This window comes from Carassius auratus, chromosome 24 (genome assembly GCF_003368295.1).
Source record: "Carassius auratus strain Wakin chromosome 24, ASM336829v1, whole genome shotgun sequence".
Classification (NCBI taxonomy): domain Eukaryota; kingdom Metazoa; phylum Chordata; class Actinopteri; order Cypriniformes; family Cyprinidae; genus Carassius; species Carassius auratus.
The window spans coordinates 20,239,457-20,266,187 of record NC_039266.1 but is presented as its reverse complement, the minus strand read 5'-3'; the positions used below and the strand labels follow the sequence as shown (position 1 = coordinate 20,266,187).

General features: G+C 36.1%; 1 pseudogene; it reads right to left on the bottom strand.

Moving 5' to 3' along the window:
• Nucleotides 1-6,029: 6,029 nt before the first annotated feature.
• Nucleotides 6,030-24,375, bottom strand: LOC113042567 (RB1-inducible coiled-coil protein 1-like; annotated as a pseudogene).
• Nucleotides 24,376-26,731: the final 2,356 nt, after the last annotated feature.

Sequence of the window (26,731 nt, the reverse complement as noted above, 5' to 3'; positions counted from 1 at the left end):
TAAAATCCTTGTGAGGCGCATTTTATCCACGACTACTGGATTCTGTTTCCTGCCAAGGGTGATACACTGCATGTTATCGAGGACAAAACATGTCACGTAGGACTGTGCTTTGAAATCATCCCGGCCTCGGCAATTTTTATTAAAACACAACCAAGAACAACGATTGCTAGTATGCCTCTTAATCACATTTGCAATTTTTCCACGTTTTCAATTAGAAAACTGAAAAGCCTGAAAATCTGTCGACATGTACAGATTAAACGACCGTAAAACGAGGGCGACTGGAGGTACGCATCCACCTCAGCGCCCGTAAGCTTCCGCTGCAACCCGCCAGCTAAAAATAAAAACTTGGCAAAGTTGTGCACATCTCTTATTGGTCCTATAGTTTGATTTCACATTTAGCATGTGCGGCCCCCCTCGCATAAACACGGCATTCTTCTCTTCCCGCCATACAATGAGACTTGAGTGACTCTGGCAGCGAGCTCTGGATCGCTGCTCCTCAATCCACCAGTGTATGTTATCAGCAGGTAAACAAGCTTTCCAACAAAGCCATAATGGAACTGCAAGCGGCATAAAGAGGCTCATCTCAAAAAAGCTATACAGTCCATCAAAGCTGGTGTCATTCCTTCTGCACAGGCGCTGCGGCTGCAAAAACGCGGGAAAGGTAGCGTCCATTTTCCTTCGCCAGATATCTGCCGATACCGCCGGCAAGGATTGGACCAGTTATCTGTAACTTGTCAAAGAGCAAGAGTGATTACTACAGATGAAACATGAGATAGTTTTGCCAAGTTCTCTCTAATCCCTTTTTAGTTTGAAAATATTTATTTTCTTCAGGGCTAAAAACATCTGCAATCCCCATATTTAAGTTTACACATTACATTCTTGGCCATAACATGCATATGCACAAGCATATCACTATAAATGTACAGAATGTACTAAAATGAAACTCTCTTTGGCTGCCAATCAAAACGAAGAGCTTTTTTTTTTTTCCAGAGTTTGATCAACTGAATCATCTGGTGTGGTGTGAATACATATTCTATTCTCTTCCATGGCACCAAATATCACGCTATATCCTACGGTCTGTCAGTCTGGCTGACACACACACACACACACACACACACAAATGCACAATGATCTTTGTCTGTTACATGAAAAGTAGCTTAATATAAACTCTATTAATACTGGATTTGAAATAGAATGTTTAACTTGCAAATGTATGAATATTTGCGGCACATATTGCAGTGTTTAACGAGCACGCTGTAATGATATATTATTACAAGCTGAGGCATTACACCTTCTGTCATCATGTGGACAGAAGCCACGTTCACACAAGACGCAAAAGGTGAGAATCATGTGGCGTTTCTGTGACCAGCAGCGGTTCATCCTGTCGCGGTGAACATATAACGATGCACTCGATGACTTTTAAATTCATTAGACTTTAAATTAGGCTATAGATGCTTCACTATAAGAATACACTAATCTGCAAATAAACCACAACAGGGTGATAAACATCCAGAAACAGAGCGAATTTGACAGAAAATGTAGTCTGTTACAGAGTAACGTTACAAAATAATCGCCCAAGTAATGAGGCATGCTGCCACAAAAATTACAGGCATTAATACTGAATCCCGTGAGGTATTTTTCTTAATACAATCCATAACTCAAACGCAATTATAGCAAAACTAGCAAAAATAGCGCCGGTTTCATTTACCTGGATGATCTCGTTTTAAAACAAGTGGCAGATCGAAAAAGTCGCGATATAGTGTCAAAATTAATTTTATCTAATTATTCTTCATTTTATTTATTTGCAAATAAACTGGTAACATTTCCATGAGCACGCATGTTTATTTTATGTATTAAAACAAAAGGTGGTCTGACCAATGGTAAGGCTAGACTTAAACCTACAGTCTTTACAATAGCATGCATTGTATAAAGGTCCTAGATCTCATAATATTAGAAATTTGCAACTTTCAAAAGTGTTTTATGGAGTTTTTGTCTATCCATTATGGAAATTAACCATGGTTTTATTGTGGTAAAAGTGTAGTAACCAGGGTTATTTGGCGTATTCATTAAATTTTTTTACCATTTACCATGGGGGACTGAATGTTTTTTTATTTTATTTTTTTATTAACAATCTGTATGTTGTTAAACGACAATATCCAAAGAATGTACAGTACTTCTTTCCCTCAAAGCCTTGTCTTTTTTATTTCTGTCAAAATATAGCACTTCTCTGACTAAGATCTATTTGTATCAGTTTACTCATTGGTCTAGTCAGAACAGCAAAACTGAATCAACCAATGACAGGAGTCTGGGGGCGGAGCTATCTGTATACTGACCAATGGCAGACATGGAGAGTGTTCAGGAAACTTGTTTGATAACAGTTCCATGATTTATTTTAGCAAAACAAAGCTAGTAATACAGAAATCACACATCATTTTGAGTGAGATTTATTTGAAGTTTATAATAATTCTAATAAACACCTAAGGGGATTAGGTCCAAGTTTATTTAGATCTGAATTCCTGTGAGGTTGGATTAGTCATACTCTAGATTAAAAAGGTGTTTGTTAGGCTCATATTCATTATTTAAAAGAACTGAATATCACATACTCTATAATCAAACAGCTTCCTTTCTCAATAACCCATGAAACTTGCTCTTTAACGTCTATCTCTTACTGGGAATGTACAATCCTCCATCTTGAGTAGAGGCACTCGGGGCGAATGAAACATGTCTGTTTAATGATCGTTTTGAATGTGCGCAGCAATAGAAGAATCTTTTGAGAGGCTGTATATTACAGAGCCAAAATCTGTTGCTCAATTTCCACACACAAAGAAGGAAATTTGATGGAATTATAGCTATTTCCAGGTCTCATCTCTTATGTAAAAGAATAAATGTTGTTTAATTTCTTCTTTTTGATGTGTTGACACACTGAGCCCAGATCATTTTCCACTCAAACCTCTAAAAGCTTCATCTCTATTATCGACTAGCAATGGCGGGATATTAGTTGACAGCTGTTGTATGTAGTTTTGCAATAGGCGTTATTAAAGGCCTTAAACAGGGCAAGATTGCAGAAGTCAAACATCTGTTCAAATCTACTCTGACAGCAGAGTTGCCAGTTGACATTTATAAAATGCAAAATATTAATGATGATATTATTAGACTTAGTTCATTACTAAGCCAGTCACACATCAAATATAACCTAATCTGCTTTTGAAGTCAATCGAAAAATTAAGAAAGGCTAAAAACAATGTGTTTCACAGACACTTTTCACCATTGAATCATTTCCCGATGGGTGCCAGCATATATTTAGTGTAGTTATTTCATAAGTGTAGAACATCTGTTGTAAAATGACAAAGATGCATTAATTAATTTATGCAACTGTAAAAAGTGGAAAAATGTCAACGCCATGCAAATTCGAAACACAGCAAATACACATTTAGGTGAAAATTAAGTTATGACTGAATTTGTCCCATAGACTATGATCTGTCCTGTGATCAACTATACTCACATTTCAAGAAAACAGCGCGATATTGAAATCAAATCAATCATGCCATAGTTACTGCATTATTTTAGATGATAACTGCATGAAGAATATTATGTCTTTATAAATCACAAACGTCATTGCACCAGTGTAACAATGTACTTGCCTTGGCTTAGAGGTTCATGTTATGGTCCTTAAATGGGCGTCATAATTTTGAGTTCTTCTCATCTGATGTCCATTTTCATTTCTCCACCGTATGTCATAAAACATGGTCCCATTTTATATTAGGTGACCTTAACTACTATGCACTTACATCAAAAAAATAAGTACAATGTATTTATTGTGTTCATATTGTATTGCAAAACACTTTTGCTGCTATAGAGGTGGGATATGGGTAAGGTTAGAAACAGGTTTGGTGATATGGGTAGGTGTAAGGGATGGGTCAACAATGTATGTTACAGGTGTAATTACATACAGGTATTTTTTACATTTCAAGTACAATGTGAAAACATGCATGAATACAATATATTTCATAATGTATCAAATCATTCATTTAAATGTAAGTACATAGTAGTTACCTAACACCACCTAATATAAATTGGGACCAAAACATTTACTCACTCAAATTAAAGGATGTAAATCACATTAGTTTACTTCCATTACAATATCGTAAAGTTTTTTTTAGCAGTTACCTTTGCTTTGATGGGATGTTGTCATTTTCTCCCCAGGTGCTGCATTTCTAACATTAAAAACCCGTAATTCGTTAAGAATTATTTTCAAGAAAGTTTTAACAGTCACATTTTTTCCCCAAGCAAAACATCTTAAATATTGATTTAATTAACAATAAATGTATAATAAATTTGTCATGTGTCTCCCACATCACTTTTCATCCTATCTGCCTTTTGTAAAATCCCTTTAACTTACAAAAGTCAGTCTCATACAAGAGGAAGTTACATCATTTTGAAGGGAAAACAAGAGCAATAACAAAAATATCAGCATTTGATTGGATAATTTGTGTTCTGTAATAGTACTTCTAAAACCAAACTTACTTAGTTTTGACAGTGTTTGATAAAAAGACAGTTTTACAGTATCATCTTGTCAAAACATAAATCAAAATTATAATTAATAAAGCTTAAGTGCCTGAGCAAAATCATATTTTAGAAATATCAATGTATAATTGAACAAGAATACTTTTTACAATTTTTTTTTTATATATTTATTCAATTTTACCAATACTAGTTCCAAATTATTATTTTTTTTTGCATCAATGCCATAAAATAACCATTTTTGGAACATTTTTAGTGAGTAACCCTAAAATACCCATTAGTGTGAAGAACATTTTTAATAACCTTTTTCCATTATAAAGGACCTTTTGTGGAATGGAAAGACTCCATGAATGTTAAAGATGCTTCATGGAACCAAAATTCCAATAAAGAACCTTTAATTTTAAGAGTGCAGTTTAAAAATGACTACCTGTGCTCACTATCTGTAAAATAGAAGCAAAAAAAAAAAAAGTTCACGGAAATAAAATATTACAAGCCACGTGCATTGTCATCAGACTGTTAATTCTGCATATTATCAAACACCGTTTGGAAGGATGTCACACCAGCGACGAGCTCCGTGGTGTCTAGCATGGGTAAGTCCCGGCTCCACAGTAGGGGGCTGTAAACATTTACACTGAGAGGCTGTCCATTCCACATGGTTCTCCTTCACCAGCAACCTCAGCATCTCGCGTTTAGTCATTCAGGCCTGTCCCGAGATACTACGAATCACACCATCAATTTATGAAAACGCCATCCAAATGTGACAGCCGACTTATGCTAAACGGAGCAAATAAAGCAAAACATTGCCGAAACACCCCTAGGCCCACATGGTACCGAAGGCTCGGCGGAGAGCTGCTATGCTCCCCGCTGTGAACTGGGAAAGTGATGTTGGTGCGCCGTGCTCCTCCAAGAGGGTAATACCGTTCCCGGGCCCTGATCGAAGCCCTTTTGAAGTCTGTTGCTTGCGAGAGTGTGCCAACGGTAGCACACGACACTAGCTAATGCCCCCACAAAAGCCAACATTCGACAAGGACCGAGCTGAAAAAGAAAAACGTCTAAGTTTGGAATAATTCCCTCAACCGCCGTACCTCGGCACTGCTTTAATTTTAGATGGAACACGTTATGTAAGTGATAGACAATAGCAATAAAATGGATCCCATTAATCCCCGACATGTATGGGCTTGTTTGCTATTCATTAGTTTAGTTGACACAATAGAGGCGTAATTCTTTTAAAATCTTCCGTTCTGCTCGGTTGGAAGTGTTTCCAATGACTCAAGAGCATCAATAGGCGATGATTGCAAAACTTATGTAAACAAGTACTTACAATCATAGCTGTGCGCGCATTTGCATAGGAGGAGAGACGGAATCGGAGGGCATATTTTTGGGTCTAAAATCTTTGAATGAGTACATTTTCCACTCAAAAAGCTCTTTAAAATGACGTGCAACTGAAAGCGAACACAACAGGGAAACAGATGTCAATGGGAAACATCTTCAAGCATCAAGTCCAAACATTCATTGTACAACTTTAATTTTATTGAAGATGCATCGGTTTCCCAAAGGTAAAGCAAATAAAAAGTAAATAATATAAGGAAAACTATTGCAATACATTTGCAATATTCTCGCCAAGGCGCATGAAATAAAGATCTCGGAACGGACGCTGTGGGAAATGCAATCCACCGCGAGAAGAGTTTGGGATCAAACCTTTATTGTTTTGAAAACTGTAAATTCCTTTACAATACAGTCATTTGTTTTTTGTTACTGTGTGATCTGATGAATAATATACAATGTTGTCGTTAAATTCAATAAAGACACACATTCACAAACAGGAAATATTACTCTCTATGTTTCAACATCCTACAACAGAGGGAAGATATGTGCTGCTTTTCTTCTGACGCTTGTTTTCAACAGCACAAACCTCCCTTTTGAATCGACTAAAGCATTGTCCTTTTAGTCCAAAAGTGCATCTGAAGGATTGCGAGGCCTCTGCGGCGGCCGTCCAAATGTACGTCATAATAAACAGGCGGGTTGTACTGTGCTGCGAGTAACAATCAGCAGGCTTTTACTGATACCTCCGACTACAACGCATATCCAGACAAGTACATGAAAGAAAATATTATCTATATGCATGCCATGACCATTCCTCTGGTAACATTTACAATAAATGTATATTTTCAAAACCTTCTGAATTAAGTAAGCTGATCGTGATCGTGCCCCCGCCCCCCAAACCTGACCATAATATTAATGATGAACTAATATGTAACATCCAAATACATTTTGTCCATTTTACAGGCTTGTTGTGACTGCTTCAGAGCCATCGCATGTGGAGACAATGCCCCAATAAAGTTATAATCATTTGGTCCACATTTACAAATCCTCTGTGTATTAAAAAATGAGATAAAATGGTTTGCAGCAGAGAAAAAAAAATAATTCTTCTTAGATCGATAAAACCACCAAGGATGAGCGAGTTTGCTTAAAAACTGCAATAAAAACAAACTGAACTCATTACAATATGATCAATTTGTACACTATTACACTTTCTTGTTCCATGGCACGGCCTTTACTCTGTAGAATTTAGTGCCGAGAGGAACTTTGAACCGGTTTTGGGCCTAGAGACAGATAATAACAAAAGAAACGCATTCAAAATATGCAACAGAATATCACATAAAAAATAATTAAAGAAAATTGATAATTTAATATAAGTGCCTGCAGTAATGATTAGGAGCCGATTATGAAAGCACACTTTTCTGCTCAAATTAACTTTAGGATGCAAAACAATTAAATGCATAATTGTAAATCAATGGTATCTTCATGATGAGCTTAATTTATATGCATCTCAAATATAGCCAATGTTAACAAAAAATAGATCAGATAATGGCATGAAAAGAGAGCTAGTGTTTTGTCATTAAGGATGTTATATAATGAGAGTGCAATAATGCCATCAAAATTATTAACTGAAATATAATTATACAGAAACACTCCATTTAGAGCATTCGCATAAACAATAGAATAATAACGGTTACCTTTTTAGCTTGGCAATATTCCTTCTCCATGACTTTTCCAAGAACCCACGGCCGTCTTGTAGCTCCTGTCGCTTAAAAAAAAATTATTATAGATATACAATAAATAAAAGCCAATAAATTTACAATTAAAACATGCTTCATGTAAAATAAAACTACAAAACACGTTATCAGGAGTAAAACATTTTATCTAGAACATAAAAAAAAACATTTTAATTTACAAATGCACTGATACATTAATATATACAACTAAAAAATTTTTATTAAAATAAGTAAACATTTACTTGAGAAAGAGCAACGAAAAAAATACATATCCATCTTGTCGGAGCAAAATTGCTTCACATAGGCAAAGCCTAATATATTTTTTTGTAGTATTCCTGTGATGTTTGTGACTGACCTGGTTTGAGGTCCAGTGCAGTGAGGGACTCTGAATGCAGGAAATAAAGGGTGGGACCAACAGTGAAGAGAACGTAATTATCGTGCCTCTCGTCCAGGATTATGAGAACCAAGTCGCCCACCTGAAAACTACAAAAGAAGGGTTTTCAAATGAGATGGAGGGCTGAAACGGCAGCTCAAATCATTAACGCTAATATCCAAGAATACTTACTCTCGAATGGCGATTTTCTCCGAGTGCCGTGACGAGACGGACGACATACTCTGGGACATCTGTAAAACAAATTGTTTAATGATTCTAGTGATACTTACACTAGGAAATGTTTGTTGTGTTGCTTGCGTACACTCTCTGCAAGCACAGATAAATAAAATGAAACCACATACATTGCAGTGCAACACATCAGTTTTGGTTAAATGCAACATTGATGAAGCTCCTACCATTTCAGTGCGTGTAGGACAGAGATTGTACGTAAAACAAATGTATTTGTGCCATCTAGTGGTAAGGAGTAGAACTGTCTCTTAAATAGCATGCATTGGTTGCAAATGCGTAAAACACACAATAGCGACAAAGAACAACGAGTATCAAAAATACATAATAACATACACAGATGATAAATAATAAATGTCAGGCTCATTTGCAAATGAGCTAAAATTCAGTCCTAGCTTAATCACTCATGCAGTTTTTTTTTAGACTAAATTCATCTTGTGAATCTGCCCTGAGCTGTCAGGACTCTAAAGTGTGGGTTACGTGTCTCATAAGATGCGTCTCGCGGCCAATAAGACGGCGATTGTAATTTTGCTAAAGAGATTAAACCTATTTGCAGCAACAGTCCCAGGGGAAATGTAATTAAATTATATCAAAGAGCCTCATGTTTTAATTAGCTGCTGATAAGTCGTAACAACAGCAATGTGATGTATATGAACTTTACAGTGAAGACAGAATATCTACAGTATTTTTCTTACAGATATAAAAAAACTGTAATATAAAATAAATATGTAACAAGTATTTTTTTTTCCAAAATGACATTCCTGTGTCAATCGCTGACCTGCATTAATTGAGTGTATTGTTCAATTTACCATCACTAATTACTGCTTTTAATTGACCGTTCAAGTGGTCAATTATCAACCGAGATCAAGCACAAATGAAACGAATACAAATGATCAATTGAAATGATGTTAAACGACGTTCTCATACAATTAACACGTTTAGATGAAATAGAGGAGCCAAAACTGTAACCACACGCACAAATATATTTACCAGTCTTTGACTAAGTCTTTTGTTCTCTTCCTCCTTCATATGTAAAGTCTGAAACACAATAACAAATGTTTGCATGTGAAAATATTTCTAAGAAATGCAATGAATTTGTTAAAAAAAATTATTTAAAAACAAAAGTGAATTACCCTTTCCAAAATCATTATGCGCTGTTTCTCTTCAGACAGCATAGGGTTGTCACTGCATCAAAATACACAAAATAAAATGTCACAAACTACGCTGTACATTAATTCAGCAAAGCTTTAAAAGAGACAATTTTCTAAAAGCTAGTAATAATAATACAGAGCAAGGAACTTCATTAATATGACAAAATTTCTAATCTACAGCATGGGCTTGACTCACATCTTTCTTCTTCTCTCTGATCTACTCTAGTTTCCTTTCCCTTAAATACATTCATTCAGCTCCTTTAAAGGTGATCCTCCTTACATAAAAAAATGAATAATAATACAATTATTAATGTACAGTATATAAGTGTATGATTTGTAGACTTTGACTACAAGAATCATGAAAATCACTAATTCTATTATAAACTACAAACTAGAAACATTATTTACTCTGTAATTATTATTGAAAAATATTTGAAAACAATAATTATATATCAAATAAGTCTTTCTTTAGATATAAATCTATAAATATAGAATATATTTGTCGATTTTTGCATTTAAAAAAAGCATATAAATTACTAATTCTGTTCAAAAACTACAAACTATACAAACTTCACTGTTGTTGTTGTTATTATTAAAATGTTTTCATTTTTTATGTTTTAAATAAATCTAGACTACAAACAGCATATAAATAACTAATTTGTTCAAAAAATACAAACTATATAGAACTTCATTCTGTTATTATTAGTAGTAGTATTAAAAAAATATATATATTATAATTTATAATTAGATACTATATAATTAGTTTTTCATCATATAAGTCTGTCTGAAAATAAATATCTGTAAATATATAATAACTTTGTAGAATTTTGACTATAAAAACTACAAAAACTATACTAAAAACTATAAAACGGTGTTTGTTCTGATCTTACAAAATGATGTTTTATTTCCCTCATAACAAGACAAAAGACATTTTCAGAAAATAAAATTAAGGAAAATAAATAGATGTTTTTGACATGTAAATGTGTGTATTTTGGGAATTAAACAAAAATCAACTTCTATGTCCCTATCCTAAAACTTTTTAACTAAGACAAACCTCATCCCTCCAAAACTTTGACTTTGTTGTTGCAAGAGCATGTGAAATCAAGTTTATTCTTAGAAGCTCATTCAGCTGAATAGTTGAAGCTGGCTGTGCAGGTTTATTATTTTAGTGAGAACATAGTCCAACAACAGGTAGTTGTATTGCTAGAATAAAATGTATAATTTCAAAGCATCTTGTGGATAATGTCAAAGACATTCACTCAGCGTGCTTTTGACTAAACTGAGCCAGTTCAGGTTTTCAGGGTTTATTAATTTAGCTCTATGTGAACTCCAGCCCGGATGCTTACTGCACGGTCATCATGCTGGCCTCCACGGCTGACTCCACCCTCTCCTCGTCCTTGAGCACAGCCACGGACGCCAATCTCTCTGGATCAGGGGTGGACCGCGAGAGGACTTCCACACGGATAGGGCCACAGGAACCGTGAGCTTCTGTGATGACCGGGATGGGATTGGGCGGAAAGAAGGACGAAGAGACGAGGACGGTGCTTCGCAGACGGTTCAGTTCCTCCTCCATCTGCTTCTTCTCCTGAAGGATGGAGGCACGGTCCTCAGAGAGCGTTTCGATCAGGCCTTCAGGAAAACAACAAAATGCAGCACAATGATCATGAGTGCTCCTTTTTTAACATTTATCGATCGCACTGACCGCTTCGGTGCAGTTTGGTAACAGATGTTTGGAAAACAAGTGAAAAGGTATTAAAATGATGTGATAAAATTTTTTTTTTATACCTTTATCTTTCTCTTGTTGCTGTGCCAAGTTTTTGAGCTTCTCAGTGAGATCACTGATGATTTGTTCTTTCTTTAGTTTCTCCCGGGTCAGAACAGTATTGAAGTTTGTCTAGAAGTGAAGAGTACATTAAAATTTAGATTTTAGGGTACATTTGTAATACATTCAAAGACATTTTAATAGGTTTTAAATAAAAAAAATGTTACAATACCTACATTTTCAGCCAGTTCAGATTTTTTATTAAAACAAAAAAAGTTTTATTTTTTAGCTACAAATTATAATATTTTTCATACATTTCATAGGTTCTTAAATTTTAATTATAGCTGGAAAATATACAGCTGCTATGCAGATTCAATTAATTTGAATTATGCAAGTCCATGACTGCTATATTAAACACTTTTGCTGGAAAATAATGGCACACAATGCAAACAACGGTTTAATTTTAACTACTCCTCAAGTATTGTATTATTATTATTAATGTCAGCCATTAATTTAGCCAGCTATTTAATTTAATTTCAGCTGGTTAGATATCTTACCTTGGTGCCATTTAAATCCGCAACAACATTTAATTTAAATTTTAATATTAATAAGAATAAAAGACATGTAAAGAATATAAGATGTAGTGACCCAATCTTAATTCACTAATTTATATTGCTAACCTGCTGCTCAGCAATGAGCGAGGTCTTCAGGTTCTGCATCTCCTCGTTCTTTGTTCGTTCCAGAAGCTCTAGTTGGCCCAGGAGCAATGCCCTTTCCTCGGTCCACTGGCCACTGTCCAGTGACAATGCAGCACTGGTTTCCATACCAGTCTCTGTCTTTTCTACAGTAGGTCCCGCTCTGAAACACAGAAGCAGGTATGAGAGTTGACCTCTGACCTGGAGATCAACCTGACTTTGAAAGACTTCTGAGAAGTCATTTAGCTGATGCTTCCTTCTAAAATAAAATAATTCATAAGCTGAGCAAGTTGTTACATTCTGAAGAACCTTATTTGCATGTTGTGCAATGATTAATTATTGACAATAAGACAGGAACATGTGTTATAATTTGGATAATAATTGGGATAATTGAAAAAAAAGAAAATTTGATGTTTATGTGCTCAGGAGACTTGTAACTGTATGGACACTGCGTGAATCAGAGGTTAAAAAACAACAACAAAAAAACTTTTATTTACTAGCTTAGAGTTTTAACCACTTGGCAAAAAAACTGTTTTTCTGAAGTGTTAAAACAGTCACCGGAATAAGTAAATAAATAAATAAATATTCAAAAACCTTACATTTTTTGGGATTGGTGTAAGACTTGAAAACAAATCTGTTTTCTGTTTTTAATTAATCCCTATTTTACAGGCACTTGTAACAGGGTTATCACATTTCTTGCTAATTTCTACTTAAAAAATGCTTTAATGAAACTGTTCCAGTTTTTGTTGGTTCTTTTTGATGTGCTAATTATTCACAAGAGTGAATGAAATCAGAAAGAGTAAGTGAATGCATGTAGCTTGTGTGTGTTTTCGTTTTTTAATTAACAGTAAAGTTAGAGGTAGAAACTGTAATTTTAATGGACTAGAGCGCCATTGTTTCAGTGCCATTTTATTTGTGTCCTCGGCAGATGCTTCCATCACACAAAGGTGCAAGATTTATTGTGATTTTCATGATTAAATCCTCGAGAAACTGGGGTTATTATAAAACAAACCAACAGAAATAACAATCGACATATTGTCGACATATCTGGCAAATACTTTTCTTTAAACTAAACCGGACTTTTATTTTGACGGGTTGACGTACCTTTACAGCTCTGTGTATGTGATGTGACAACGGTTAAATGCTCAAGAAGTAACTGTCAGAGCAGTTCTGGAGATGTTTTTCATGTGTTCATGTCTTTATTTACTGAGACAGCAGATGCTGAAATCACCGCGAGCGCCACGTGTCTTTGAGTACCGTATTTTTCGGAATATAAGTCACAATTTTTTCATAGTTTGGCTTGTCCTGCGACTTATAGTCAGGTGCAACTTATTTATCAAAATTAATTTGACATGAACCGAGAGAAATGAACCAAGAGAAAACATTACCATCTCCAGCCGCTAGAGGGCGCTCTATGCTGCTCAGTGCTCCTGTAGTCTACACTGAAGACATAGAGCGCCCTCTCGCGGCTGTAGACGGTAATGTTTTCTCTTGGTTTTTGGTTATTAATAAATGCGACTTATAGTCCAGTGCGACCTATAAATGTTTTTTTCCTCATGACGTATTTTTGGACTGATGCGACTTATAGTCCGAAAAATATGGTATGTATTTCTTTCTTTCTTTACAATAGACTGTTAAATTATTGTTAATATGTCTGTTATTCCTCCTCCCCAGATTGTTTGTTTACATCTTTTCAAATAGCGATAACTGCATCTTTTATTCATCCACCAGCCAAAATTTGCAACTTTGGATGGAAACATAAAAGAGGCAAGGTGGACTGAACACCTAGGTTAATAGTAAATAATGGAAATTATGTCGTTATTTACTCCTGTCATCCCAAACCAGTTGAATAACTTTTTACCATGGAACACAAAATAAACATTGGGCTCCATTGACTTTCATTATAAAAACTAAACCATTTGTTTTTTACTAACCATTTATAATCTAACAGCTATGTTCTTTAAATCTGAATCTTAAGAATGATTTTTGTGGGAACGTTTAATTAGAAAAGTTGCATTTACTTACATGTCAGTGGATTGTCTTTCTCTGAGTTGATTTTCAAGTAGCTCAATTTGTCCTAACAGTCTTGTCTCGGTCTCCTCTTTTTGGAGTTGAAAGTCTCTTAAGGCCTCTTGTAATGCAGCTTTGACCGCCTCCTCTTTCTCCTTCTCTGCCCTCTGCAGGGCCTCCACCTTCTCCTGCTCCAGTCTTCCAGATAGTAGTGAGTTTTCTGTCTGCAGGTCTCCAATAACAGTTTTTAGCTCTTGCTCTTTCTCCTGGAAAGCCCTCTTTTCAAACTCCTTTTCCTTCTGTAAGGCATCAAACTGGTCCTGGTGATCGCGCTGGATCTTCTGGACTCGTTCCTTGCAGTCTTTCTCCGCATCCTGCGATTTCTGCTTGAGTGCTGAAAACTCTTGGCGCAGCAGGGTGTTCTCCTTTTCGTGTCGATCCACGAGTTCAGAGATGCAGTGGTCTTTCTCTAACCTCATGAGCGCTCGGAGCTCGGCCAGGCCCATCTCGTAGTCTTCGTTCTTCTGCTGGAGCTGTTGGTTCAACATGGCGATTTGCGTCTGCAAGGTGGCTGTTTGGGTAGTAAGCTCTCCTCTCAACACCTCCTCTTGGGTGCTTTTGGCCTCCTCATACTGGAGTCTCATTTCATCCATTTCGGTCTCTTTAAGAGCTATCTCCACTTCCAGTCTGCAGCGGGTGTCTGCAAGTTCTGTAATGCGAGCCTCCAAGTCTTTCAAGCGTCCCTCGCGTTCCTTGACTTCTGCAGAATAGGAATCCACCAGATCTCTGAGCTTCACCAGGTTCTCCTGGACGAGTTTGTCAAGTGCACTTTCTTTTTCCAATCTGAGAGACTCCAGCTCTGCTTCATGTAGCTGTTTCAACCGTGCCTCCAGTTCCTGAAGGTGCACCTTCTCTGCCTTCTCCATCTCTTGTCTGATTTTCTGTTGGCCGTGCTCGATCTCAAAGTGAAGGTTCTCCAGCTGACCAGCGAGTTCATCCTTGGACAGCAATGTAGCTTTCAGTTCTTCACCTTGCTTCGAGATCTTCTCCTCAAGGTCCCGCACAGTTTGCTTGTGAAGATCTTGAAGTTCTTGCTTCGAGCGTTCCCTCTCACTCTCCAGCTGAGATATTTCCTTCTCCTTGCGCTCCACGAGGCCCTCCAACTCCAGCATTGCTCTCTGGACATCTCGAACAATCTTCCGATTGCCTTCAAGCTCTTCCGATAGAGTTTGTATCTGCTTTTCATGATTGTCCTTCAAACTCTGGAGATCCGTTTGTCGCATTTCTCTGAGCTCCTTCTCGTGACAGTATCTGACACTGTCGAGAGCGTCTTGGACCTTAATGTTCATCGTTTCCAGGGCACATCCAAAGTCTCTCTGCTCTTTCAGAACAAGACCTCGAAAGTGATAAAGGTCTTCTTTAACTTTCCTCAAATTGTACTGGGACTCTTCCGCAGCAGAACGGTACCTGTCTGCTGACAGCTTGAGTACTGCAATCTTTGAATTTTCCTTCTCAAGTGTAGTAGTGTCATGTATACGCTTGCTGTCAATTGCATTAATGACAGAGGAGTAAAGGGATTCCACCATCATCTCTGGGCTTGTGGGATCACTTATGGGATTAGGTGACATCAAGTTCTCCTCAATAACAAACTCATTAACTGCTGACATGAAATCCGACTCAGGACTTTCTGCCAACGAGTCCAAGTCCAACGAGCCTTGCTGTAATACAGGATCCATATTGGGATGCCCAATGGTTTCAAAGTCAAAAGTCTGGGCATCTATGCTGTCAGGTGATAGGTCCTCCAAGTGACCAGGAAGCGACAGGGGTTGGCAGTCCGGTGCTTTTAAACTGAGATTGGACAAAGTTTTGGTGGAGGTAGTGGTGATTTCAGTTGTGCTTTCAGATCTGGGTGTAAATACGGTGGATCTTTGAGCACTCTGGCTACAGGAAAACTAAAAGACGGATGCAACAAGTTAAAATCATGTGGGAAATGACATTGCTATAAAAGTTAAGCTAGACTATATAAATCTGTTATGTTGCAATGTATCAGAAAAAAACGACTGATTCTGCATACATCCCATGCCATTGCTTGGATGAGTCACATTAAAAATAACAATACTCAGATAATTCAATCTCCACAGGTTTATAACATCCAGTATTTCAAACAATTAGCAACAAGTTAAATGACTGTGAAGTATGAACACAAAGTACCTTTTGTTCATTTAGTAGGTCTGTGATAGTTTGTGACATCTCGTCCACACTCTGCGCAGCCTGAACCAGCTGATGAAGAACCTCAACATGCTGGTTAAGAGGCTTGAAGTCACATAGTGTGGGGACCCTGATGAACAAAACAGGCAACAACCATCATCTAGGGGTATTTAGCCAAGATATAAAGGTGAATGGCTCAAAAAACACAAGAAAGACCAGGAGTTTTACATTGAGAAATTACGGTAGAAATGTGTGTAATGTGCGGGTATGAGGCATTTACCTGAGGAAAGGCTGAACCTCGGAAGGACAACATGACTTGAGATACTGCAGGTCACTCAGGGAAATATCTGGAAGCTCAAAGTCAAACTTTCGAGGCTTATGGGTCTAAACACACACACACACACACAAAAAAAAGATTAATTAATGCTGAAATATCCTCGAATTCCATGTAGGTATCCTGAAAGATAAAAACAAATTCATAGACTCACGCAAAACGAAGAGGATGGCCATGAGTCCAGTCCTCGAAACAACCGGTTTCTGAGGAACGATTTCCCTGAGACAAGCAAAAGCAGAGTTTTCAAAGCAATCTGGCACTCAAGTGTCCATGTTTGTTCCCAAACTAAAAGAAACCATATACAATCTGAAGAATAAACTTACTGAAGAGCTTCCCAAAGCATTCCCTTTTTACTTTTTCTGCCTCATAGAGGTTTTTCCCATCCTTGACAAGAGCATTGGCCCACTGAAAAAAAATACATTAAAACAAATTCAAACACAAATAAAACAGCTAGCCCAGATATTATTTTTGACAAACAATAATTAAATGTGCAGAAATTGTATAAAGACAAAATAAATATCATATGTGACCCTGGACCACAAAACCAGTCTTACGTTTTAGGAGTACATTTGTAGCAATAGCCAAAAATACATTGTATGGGTCAAAATTATAATTTTTTCTTTTGTGCAGAAAGGATCATGTTCCAGGAAGAAATGTACATTTCTTAATGTAGATATATCAAAACTTATTTTTGATTAGCAATATGCATTGCTAAGAACTTTTTTTGCACCCTCAGATTTCAGAAGTTCAAATAGTTGTATCTCGGCCAAATATTGTCCTATCTTAGCAAACCATACATATATGTAAGATGTACAAATCTCAATTTATATGACCAGTTTTGTGGTCCAGGATCACTCTCATTCATACTATCTCTGGTCAAACCACTTCTGGTCACATCTGCATCTCTATAGAATGTGAATTCATGTAGCGGATTCTCACTTGTCTGTAGTGTCCTATAAACATTTTGCGTCTGACCACCTCCACTACAGCGAGACAGTACATCTGTGGCACAGTGCTGAGCGCCTCCACCACCCGCACACGCTCCAGCAGCTCCGTCAGCAGCCTCAGGAGAGCCTGCAGCTTCTCTCCATCCTGATCAGCGTGAAGCATCACATAGCAGCACCATCTGATGGAGGAGACACCACGGTGCAGTTAGGAAACGCTTACAATTTAACCTCAAATATGTATCGAAGCTCTATGGATTCAAAATAGCCAAAATCAAGCCAAGTTTTGGTGTTGTCCATTAAGAAGGAAGACGTAAAACACTGCTCTTACTTGAGACGGACTTGAAGGTTGTTGGCGAGCTCCTGTTTGGCAGTGGTACACTTTTGCTTGATGTCTAGTAGCTTCCTGTGATTGGTCAGCATGATCATCAGCTGGTTGGCGTGACTCAGACACAGGTCAGGCAGCACCGAGGTGTCCTTCAGGTTTTCAGCCCTCTTCTGATTGGCAAGAAATCCCTAGTAGAAGCCAAAGGAGAACACATGAGGAAGAGTAATATATTCAAACATTAGAAACGTGTGGAAGAAGTTTCTTCTGCCTCAATGTGACACCGGTTTATTTATTGAAGGACGAGGTAGCACCAACTATTAGACCTCACAGTAAACCCACAACCCACTAAAAGTGTTACGAACTATATTTGAAGAGGTTAACCAATCATATATAAATCTTAAAGTCACAGTAGCAAAAAAAAGTATGGTTGGAAAATAGCCATTAACTTTAAGGGAAAAACAATGAAATACACTAATTATGTCCCATCTAGAGTGTTTTATGCTGATTATAAAAATGAGAGCTGCTCACCTGAGCAAGTTCCTGCTGTTCGTTGACCAACCGTTTACAGCTTGCTATCATTTGGTCAAGAGCATACAATCGGTCTTCAAGACCCTTGATGGCCTTCATGTTCTGATTATCCAATTTGGTAATCGTCTCCCGGCATTCAGATAGAAAGGGTTGGATAATTCGTGGATCGAGCTGGAAGCATAAAGAATGAAAGAAACAAATGATAGTGATCGTGAACAATTAAACATTGGGAGTGTCCTGTGAATGAGATGATGATGTACACAACTGTTTAAAACTTTGGGGTTGGTTAGACTTTAGTAGTATCTTATGCTCATTAAGGCTGGATTTGATTTATCAAATATTCTGTGAAATATTATTACAATGCAAAATTACTATTTTCCATTAAAACATATTACAAAATGCTATTTATTTCTGTGATACAATGCTGTATTTTCAACACCATTACTTTAGTCTTCAGATCATTCTAATATGCTGATTTGCTGCTCAATAAACATTTATTATTAATGTATATGATGAAACTCCTTTTATATTTGAAATATATTATAACTAACTATAAGTTCATTTATAATATGTTTACTGTTATTTTGATCAATTTAATGCACATTTACTTAAACTTTTCTTAAAAAAGAAAAATCCTACTGACCACAAACTTTTAAACCGTGTATGTGATGTCTATAGGATGTTTAGCTTGAAGTTTCAGCCACAGTGGATGGATATTTTTGATGGAAATTATACAAAACATGGTTTATACTTTCATACCCATTAGGTAATGCTTATATTTGCATAATCCAGTGAATTAAATAGGTTACTTTCTATTAGGAACTTGATGGAGGCAAACCAAACATAAGAAGATTATTCATAACAAATGAATGGTAAGTCTGACTTGAGCCTAAAACCAGCGTCACATTACATAATAATGCTTGAGCTGCAGGAAAACAAAAAGTCTTAAAACACTAAATCTGATGGGATATTTTAGGATATTTTAAAATAGGACATGAGTTGAATCCTATATTTTTCTTATAGTATGTTATTATGCTATAATTGTGCTTCTCACACAACACAACTCTGTATTTAGCATTACTCCATGTTTCTTTGTCACACAAGCAACTTAGAGCATTCCTGCTTACTAATACTACATATATTTAATCTAATATGTGACCCTGGATCACAAAACCAGTCTTAAGTGTAATTTTTTCAAAATTTAGATTTATACACCACATGAAAGCAGAATAAATAAGCATTCTATTGATGTTTAGTTTATTAGGAGTTTATTAGGTTTGGACAATATTTGGCAGATATACAACTATTTGAAAATCTGGAATCTGAGGGTGCAAAAAAATAAATATACTTAGAAAAGCCTTTGAATTTCTCCAAATGAATTCTTAGCAATGCAAATTAATATCCTAATAATTTTTGCCATAAAAGAAAAACTGATAATTTGACCCATGCAATGTTTTTTTGACTATTGCTAAAAATACACCCCAGCGACTAAAGACTGGTTTTGTGCTCCAGGGTCACTTATAAATAGTATAGCATAATCTTTACAGTGTGACACACCTTTACAGTCACATCATAATAATGTCCATTACTGTCTAGTTCAAAACAATTTAAAGGTTGCCACAAGTCACAGACTAAAGTATGTTTTTAACCAAAACATTTCCTTCTCAATGACTCACAGGCGACTATTACTCACCCTGTTGATAGAGTCAAAACACTTCCTCACTACGGACTCCACATCATTAGGTCTGTCCTGAACATTGATCCAATCCAAGAGCGTGACATTGAAAGAGGGTGTGGCTCCCCCCTCCGGAGACTCCTCCTCTTCCTCTAGCGCTGCTTTTAGACTACAGCTGCTCTTCAGTCTGTGCTGAGGAGAGAAGGACGCCTGGGACGACGCTTCCCCTGAACCAGAGACCGGCGAGGGCGACTTCCGATTCTTATGGCTGATAGCGGACTGGGTGGATGTTTCTCCTACTTCTTCATCCTCATTCTCGTCTTCATCTGAGGTTCTCGGGTGAGGGGAGCTGGACTTCTCCAAGCTTTCTCTGTAGCTCTGCCGAGTCAAACTCTCAAGCAGAGGAATCTTCGCCATGACTGAGACAGCAATGCCAAGCCTGATGAATTCACATTAATATTAGTTATCTATTCATCTCTATTCACATAATCCCCAGCCGTTCAAAAGTTTAGGGTCGGCTTAATCATTCATTGATCAAATGCATCAGTAAAACATTTATAATGTTAAAAAAGTACATTTTTCAAGTAAATGCTGTTCTTTTGAACTTTCTATGAAAACAAATCTTAAAAGAAAAAGTATCACAGTTTCCACAAAAATGTCAAGCAATATTTAATCATTTATAACAATATTAGTAAAGTTTCTTGAGCAGCAAAATGGCATATTAGAATGATTTCTGAAGGAGCATGTGACTGGAGTAATGCTGCTGAAAATTCAGTTTTGCATCACAGGAATAAATTACACTTTAAAATATATTACAGCAGAAAATAGTTATTTTAAATTGTAAAAAATATTTAATAATATTACTGTTTTTACTGTTTTTGATCAAATAGTAGCTCTTGTGACTTCTTTAAAAAACCTTTTCTTAAATCTTACCGACCTCAAACTATTGAACGGCAGTGTATCTGCTACAAAAGCCTTACAATTACTATAAATTTAATACAACTTAAAAAGAAACAAACATACATTTGATGTTTTAACAAAATAACTTACTTTTTTAATATAAAGAAAGAAAGCAAGCAAGATGAGACATACTTTGTGAGTTTTAATTTGATGTCTTCAAAATCCTGTTGGTAATTTGTATAAGCAGTGTCGAATTTCATGAGGAGTTTTTGATAGGATAGGGTGCAGTCGTCCAGGTTAGCCATGATGGCCGCCCATCCCTGGTGCTGAAGGTGTTCGTCATGGACCAGACGCTCACAGAACAAGCAAAGCTTCTTGGCAACCTCAAACATTTCCTAAAAAACGGCATAACACACCTCATGAGGGTCATTTGCATACAAATGTAAAAAACCCTTCCATCGAGGGCTTTGAGTGTATTTGCATTGACGCTCTCAAATGTACATGATGCTCAAACTGTACAGAAAAATCATTGATATAATAGAGTGTGGATGAGCATAGAGTAAATCTAAGAAGACAGAGGTTGGTCATTAGGTCAGAACACAAGGTGGACTGTACCACAGCCAGTTGAGTGCGGGATGCAACGGTATGAAAGACGGCAGGCATCATGAGTGACTCCTCCACCTTCAGCTCCATCTCATTCTCTATAGAGAAGGTCGTTTTGGGGATGGTTGGAGCTCGGTCAGACAGGATCATCTCTTTGTTGAATAAGAAGATCGGGTTGGTGTCCTAAGGCAGCCAGAGACAAAATCCAATGGCCTTTTAGTAATCATGGCACTCAAGAGCCTCAGTATTTCAGGGTCATTTTAAACACACAGAAAGCTATTCAAATTAATACAATTATTATCTGCACTGCTTTTATGTCGCTTCTTTGCGATTTTCATGTCAAACATTTTAGCAGTGCTAAAGTACTTTGCAGCAATGATTACATATGTGATTATATAATTCATATACAACAACTATTATTACTCTCGAAATAAAAATGCTGTTTGGGTGTTTTATTTTGAAGGTTACTCACCGTTCCGGCACTGTAGCTGCACACGCGCCTCTCTGCCACCATGCACTCCCCTCCATTGACCACCAGCACCTGGTGCTGGACTGCCAATTTTATATTTGGCCTGAATGGCATGTTTAAGGTCCAACACGCTATAAAGGGCACAAAGCACAACGCATTTTAGCATCCCAGTAAAACAAATCAGGACTCAATTTACAAAACAAATCTGCAGAAAAAACTAAATCCGGAAACGACTGATGGAATTTATATTATTTTAATAATAATTTACATTTGCACTTTAACCATCATAGGATTATACAGGTACTTTCACTGGAATAATGTCATTAATAAATAAGTATGTTGAATCTGTAAGTATCACCTATATTATATATTACATATCATATTATTCAATATAATGCAGTTTATCATGAATATGTAAATATATGTACATATGGAAACTCAAACTCAAACTTTAAAAATCAGCCTCATTCAGCTAACCAAAATAAGCATTACTGTATCTTTGTTAATGTTACTATCTATAAGTTAAAATTAAATGTCACAAATGATTACATTGGTTAATACATCATGAAACTACAAAGTTACATTAACAAATACTGATAAAAATTATAGTTCCATGTCAGTTCATGACATCTCATGCGTTAAACAATGTCAAGAAGTTATTCACACAATATGAGTCATTAAAAGTTAATGTCTTCACATGAGGAGGAAACAAATTAGGCCTTAAATATGCACTTTTTGTTAAAAACAGTAAATTTTCTCACGTTTGGACAGCAAGTTCAGTGTCAAATGTCAATGTGCTTCCGTTGTTGACTTGAAACACATACAGCTTCATGTTGAGTTCTCCGCTGAGCCTGCCTCCAGCTTGATTTGTTCATCTAGTCAATTATGGCTGTCTGATCAAAAATAAATCAAATGCACATAATTCAAATCAAGTTAACAACAAAACTTACTACTGATGATGAAAATATCTGCTTTGATTAACATTTTAAGTCAAGACACCACATATGAATAGGGAATATACTTTCCCCAGTTAATTATTCAAAACACATTAAAAAATAATTTTGCAATACACGTTTCTGTAATGTTATAATTAAATATACAAATGATGCATTGTTTAATTATAAATACACTAATTTACACCCATTCTCAAAACAGAAATCTAATTAAGCCATGTTCAAAATTCTTGTTTCATATTGTTGACATTTCAGAGGGCATTTTTGATAGTTTTATTATCAGGCCAAAAATCAGAAATGACTGTCAACGGTCACAAATATTGTTATACATTGTCATGTTTTTAGGAAATAAATCAGGTGAATAATATATGAAGAAACCTCTATATATATATAGAAAGAAAGAAACAGCCTTTAAGGATATGTACTGTAAATTAAATCTACAGACGAAAAAAAGATAAAGTGTAATATAATGAAGCACCTAATTTTGTGCACCTAAATCTGTATTTTGTATGTTTTCTTTCCACTAATCTAAAAGAAAGTTTGGAAGCAAAACTGACTAATACATGTTTTTTTTTCCTGTAGTTTCTTGCCTTAAAGAACTTAAAATGATAATACATTGAACAAAATGAGGTAAATACGTGGTTACACTTTAAAAGGCATTTGGAGACATCTGTACAAGCACACATAACCTAGAAACCATAACAGTCCTACTACATGACTGTTTGAGTAGATAACAAGCTGGAAACCCCCAGATAAGTGACTAATCACATTGATGAGGGACTTCATTATTGACAGATTATGACAAAAACATTGTATAAATCTCTGAGGTTGTTTGTACTCTATAAGAGACCAGCATGACCATGTGTCCCATGGATATCCAATATTGTTTTAATCGTATATAACGTGGACTACAATTTGTATGAGTCAGTTTTGTCACAATGTATAATGTGTCGAAATTGATTGACAACTTTCCCCTGGGCTAAACAGTCAAAACCTGATCTTCTAAGTCAAAATACGATCTAAAATAGCTTGTTTTCTAAAACAAGTCTTCAAAATAGGAGACTCCTGAAGGCTACAAGTCTTTGTTTAGTTGTTTGAAAGGCCATGATCATTATTTAGAGAGCGTGACAGTGCGTCCAAATTTCCTTCAAACCATCACCAGAACGCTAAACCCTCATTAATATCACTTTACATGAGATCTAACCCACTAAACCCTCGTTCAATAACCTTAACCTGGTTTTGTTTACATTATATAATTATAGTTTGTGGGAGAATTCTGTTTTAGAGAACCAAACAGCCTCAAATTATCCGGTATTTGATTTTAAACTTCAACATCTACAAAATAAAAAGCTTCAGATTTATCAGATGGTCTTACCTGAGCAGTCTTCAGTCCATTCTCTCCATGCAAGCAGATTAATACGTTGTTTTCGGCTGAGATGTGGAGGTTTCTGTCAGCTGGAGGTTGAAGCTGTCGGGCTAACAGGCTAAAGCTCATCACTCCAAACACGGGCCTTTGTTTTTAATTCCCATAAGGCGCACAAAGTCTTCCAGAACGAGCTGGGATAAATTATCTAGTGTCTCATCTTTCAAGACTTACAGGTTAGGAGGAGCGGTAATAAGATAGGAGTTTTTGTCATCGAGATTTTTTCGCGCAGGGCTGTGTAAAGCTCCGCTAATGCTCCTTCTCCTGCTGCTGTTTGTTATTGTCGTCACTGCGCAGCGAGGTGCATTCTGGGGAACAGCAACGGTCAGCAGTAAAGCGCTGGTCTGGGATCAGTTTACAAGGCTGGTTTTGATTCGGAGTGCTGCTGGAGTTACGAGGACGGTGATCTAAGATCAGCCACTTCAGGGCAACTGGCTTGTGTAATGACAAGGTGTGGGAACAAATGTTGGGAAAAACTAGACTTTATTTATTATGTTGTTTACGTCTAAAGTACGACAAATACAAGATCCAAAAAAATCAAGAGGTTATTTGTTTTTGTTTGATAGTAGTGTTTTTTATTATTATTCTCCATAACCTACAATTGAGTAGAATCATTCAATCTGAAATTTTAGTCATTGTTGCTATTGCGATAACTCAACTATATCCTAATTTTCAAATAGCCTATATTGTGATATAAGCAATACTACATCTTAGATGTAGGCCTACTAATTTCCTAAACTTTGACTGTCAATTTACATTTTGTAGGCTAATTATATATTTGCTTTTACATTACATTATATTTAGTCATTTAGCAGACGCTTTTACCCAAAGCGACTTACAAATGAGGACAATGGAAGCAATCAAAAACAACAAAAGAGCAATGATAAATAAGTGCTATAACAAGTCTCAGTTAGATTGAACGCACTACACTTAGCAAGGGTTTTTAAATAATATAACCAATAAAAAGAAAACAGATAGACAGAAAAAGAATAGAGCAAGCTAGTGTTAGAGGTCTTTTTTATTTGTAAAATTGTAGAGTTGACTAAACGAAGACACAGTGTACAGATTTTAAATGTTATTTATTTTTTATTTTAATGGTATTACAGTATTATTATTAGTATTTAAATATTTCATTTTTACATAAATGACTATATATATATATACACACACACACACACACACACACAAAACACTACACGAAAACCTTCCCTCGATGTTCCTTGTTTCCACTACTGTCAAGCATAAACTGGAATGGCAGTACAAAATGTTATAGCTTAATGTTCAGTTATAGGTTTTAGGTGTATATGAGCTTATCCAGGGACACAATTGACATTGGTTGAACATTTACATTTATTACACACTTATCTCATCTTACACCGACTGTTTAAATTGCCAGAAAGACATGGGACTGAGTATGTATTAAATCTAAAAATATTTAATAATCATTTGATCTCTTTTGGCCTTTAGGTCTTTTACTCAAAACTGAAAGCCATGATATTATATTATATTCATAGCAAATCTGTCTGCATTGTGCTTTAGGGGGCTTCTCAGTTAAAATAGGACAGAAGCATTTTGAGAATGATGAGGACATGTGAATCATTGCTTTGTATTCTACACACCACGAATGTGAAATTATTTTCTGCAGTATGTTTCCTGATATGCTACTACTCAAAGAGTGCAAACGCCTTAATGTCTTGTAATGCAAATGAATGTGTTATCAGCAACAGTGTCAGTAAAATGCCATCTGTATACAGCACTGTAACACAGGTAAAAACTTGTTTGTGGTTAACATCTGGTACTTTACTTTTTAGGTCAGTGCAGTTTCAAGTGTAACAGTATGCAAAGCACTTGAAATATTGGTAACAAATGCCTTGAAGGTGTGAGTGGCTGAAACTCAGTTACAGTATTCAGCTATTTCAAGTCAATGAGTGTGAGTGTGAGTAATTTATACAGAATTTTCATTTTTTTGGTGAACTATATATATTATAACATAAAGACAGATATATAGATGGATGGATAAATAGACATATGGATGGATGGAAGGTAGATATATAGACAGACAGATAGACAGAATATTTGCACAGAACCTCTATATTGTGTTATCAAGATTTAAATGCTATTTGGATGTTGACATTTCATGGCAAAACAGATATAGCGCACCATAATAAACTGAAACACAGTGCTGAGCTGATTTTAGAAGCGATACTGTTGCATTAAGATGCTAGATTTGTTTTCACTAATATTTTTAAACAGACAAATAATACAAGCCGGATAAATAATACCAGTACACACACATATATACCTTAAAAACTGAAGATGGACACATTTTCTAGTAATGTACCTGAAAAAAAAGTAATAAAATCTGACGAGATGCTTGGAATGTTGGCGAGTCAGTTATTTCAAGATAAACATACTCTAATTTTATCTATGAGGAGTAGAGAGCATCAATAACATTCTGGGTAATGTACATATCTTTGGAAGTGTAACCTGATGACAGCTGTGTGATCAAAATGTCCTACTGTGATAAAAAACATATCCCACATGTGACCAAC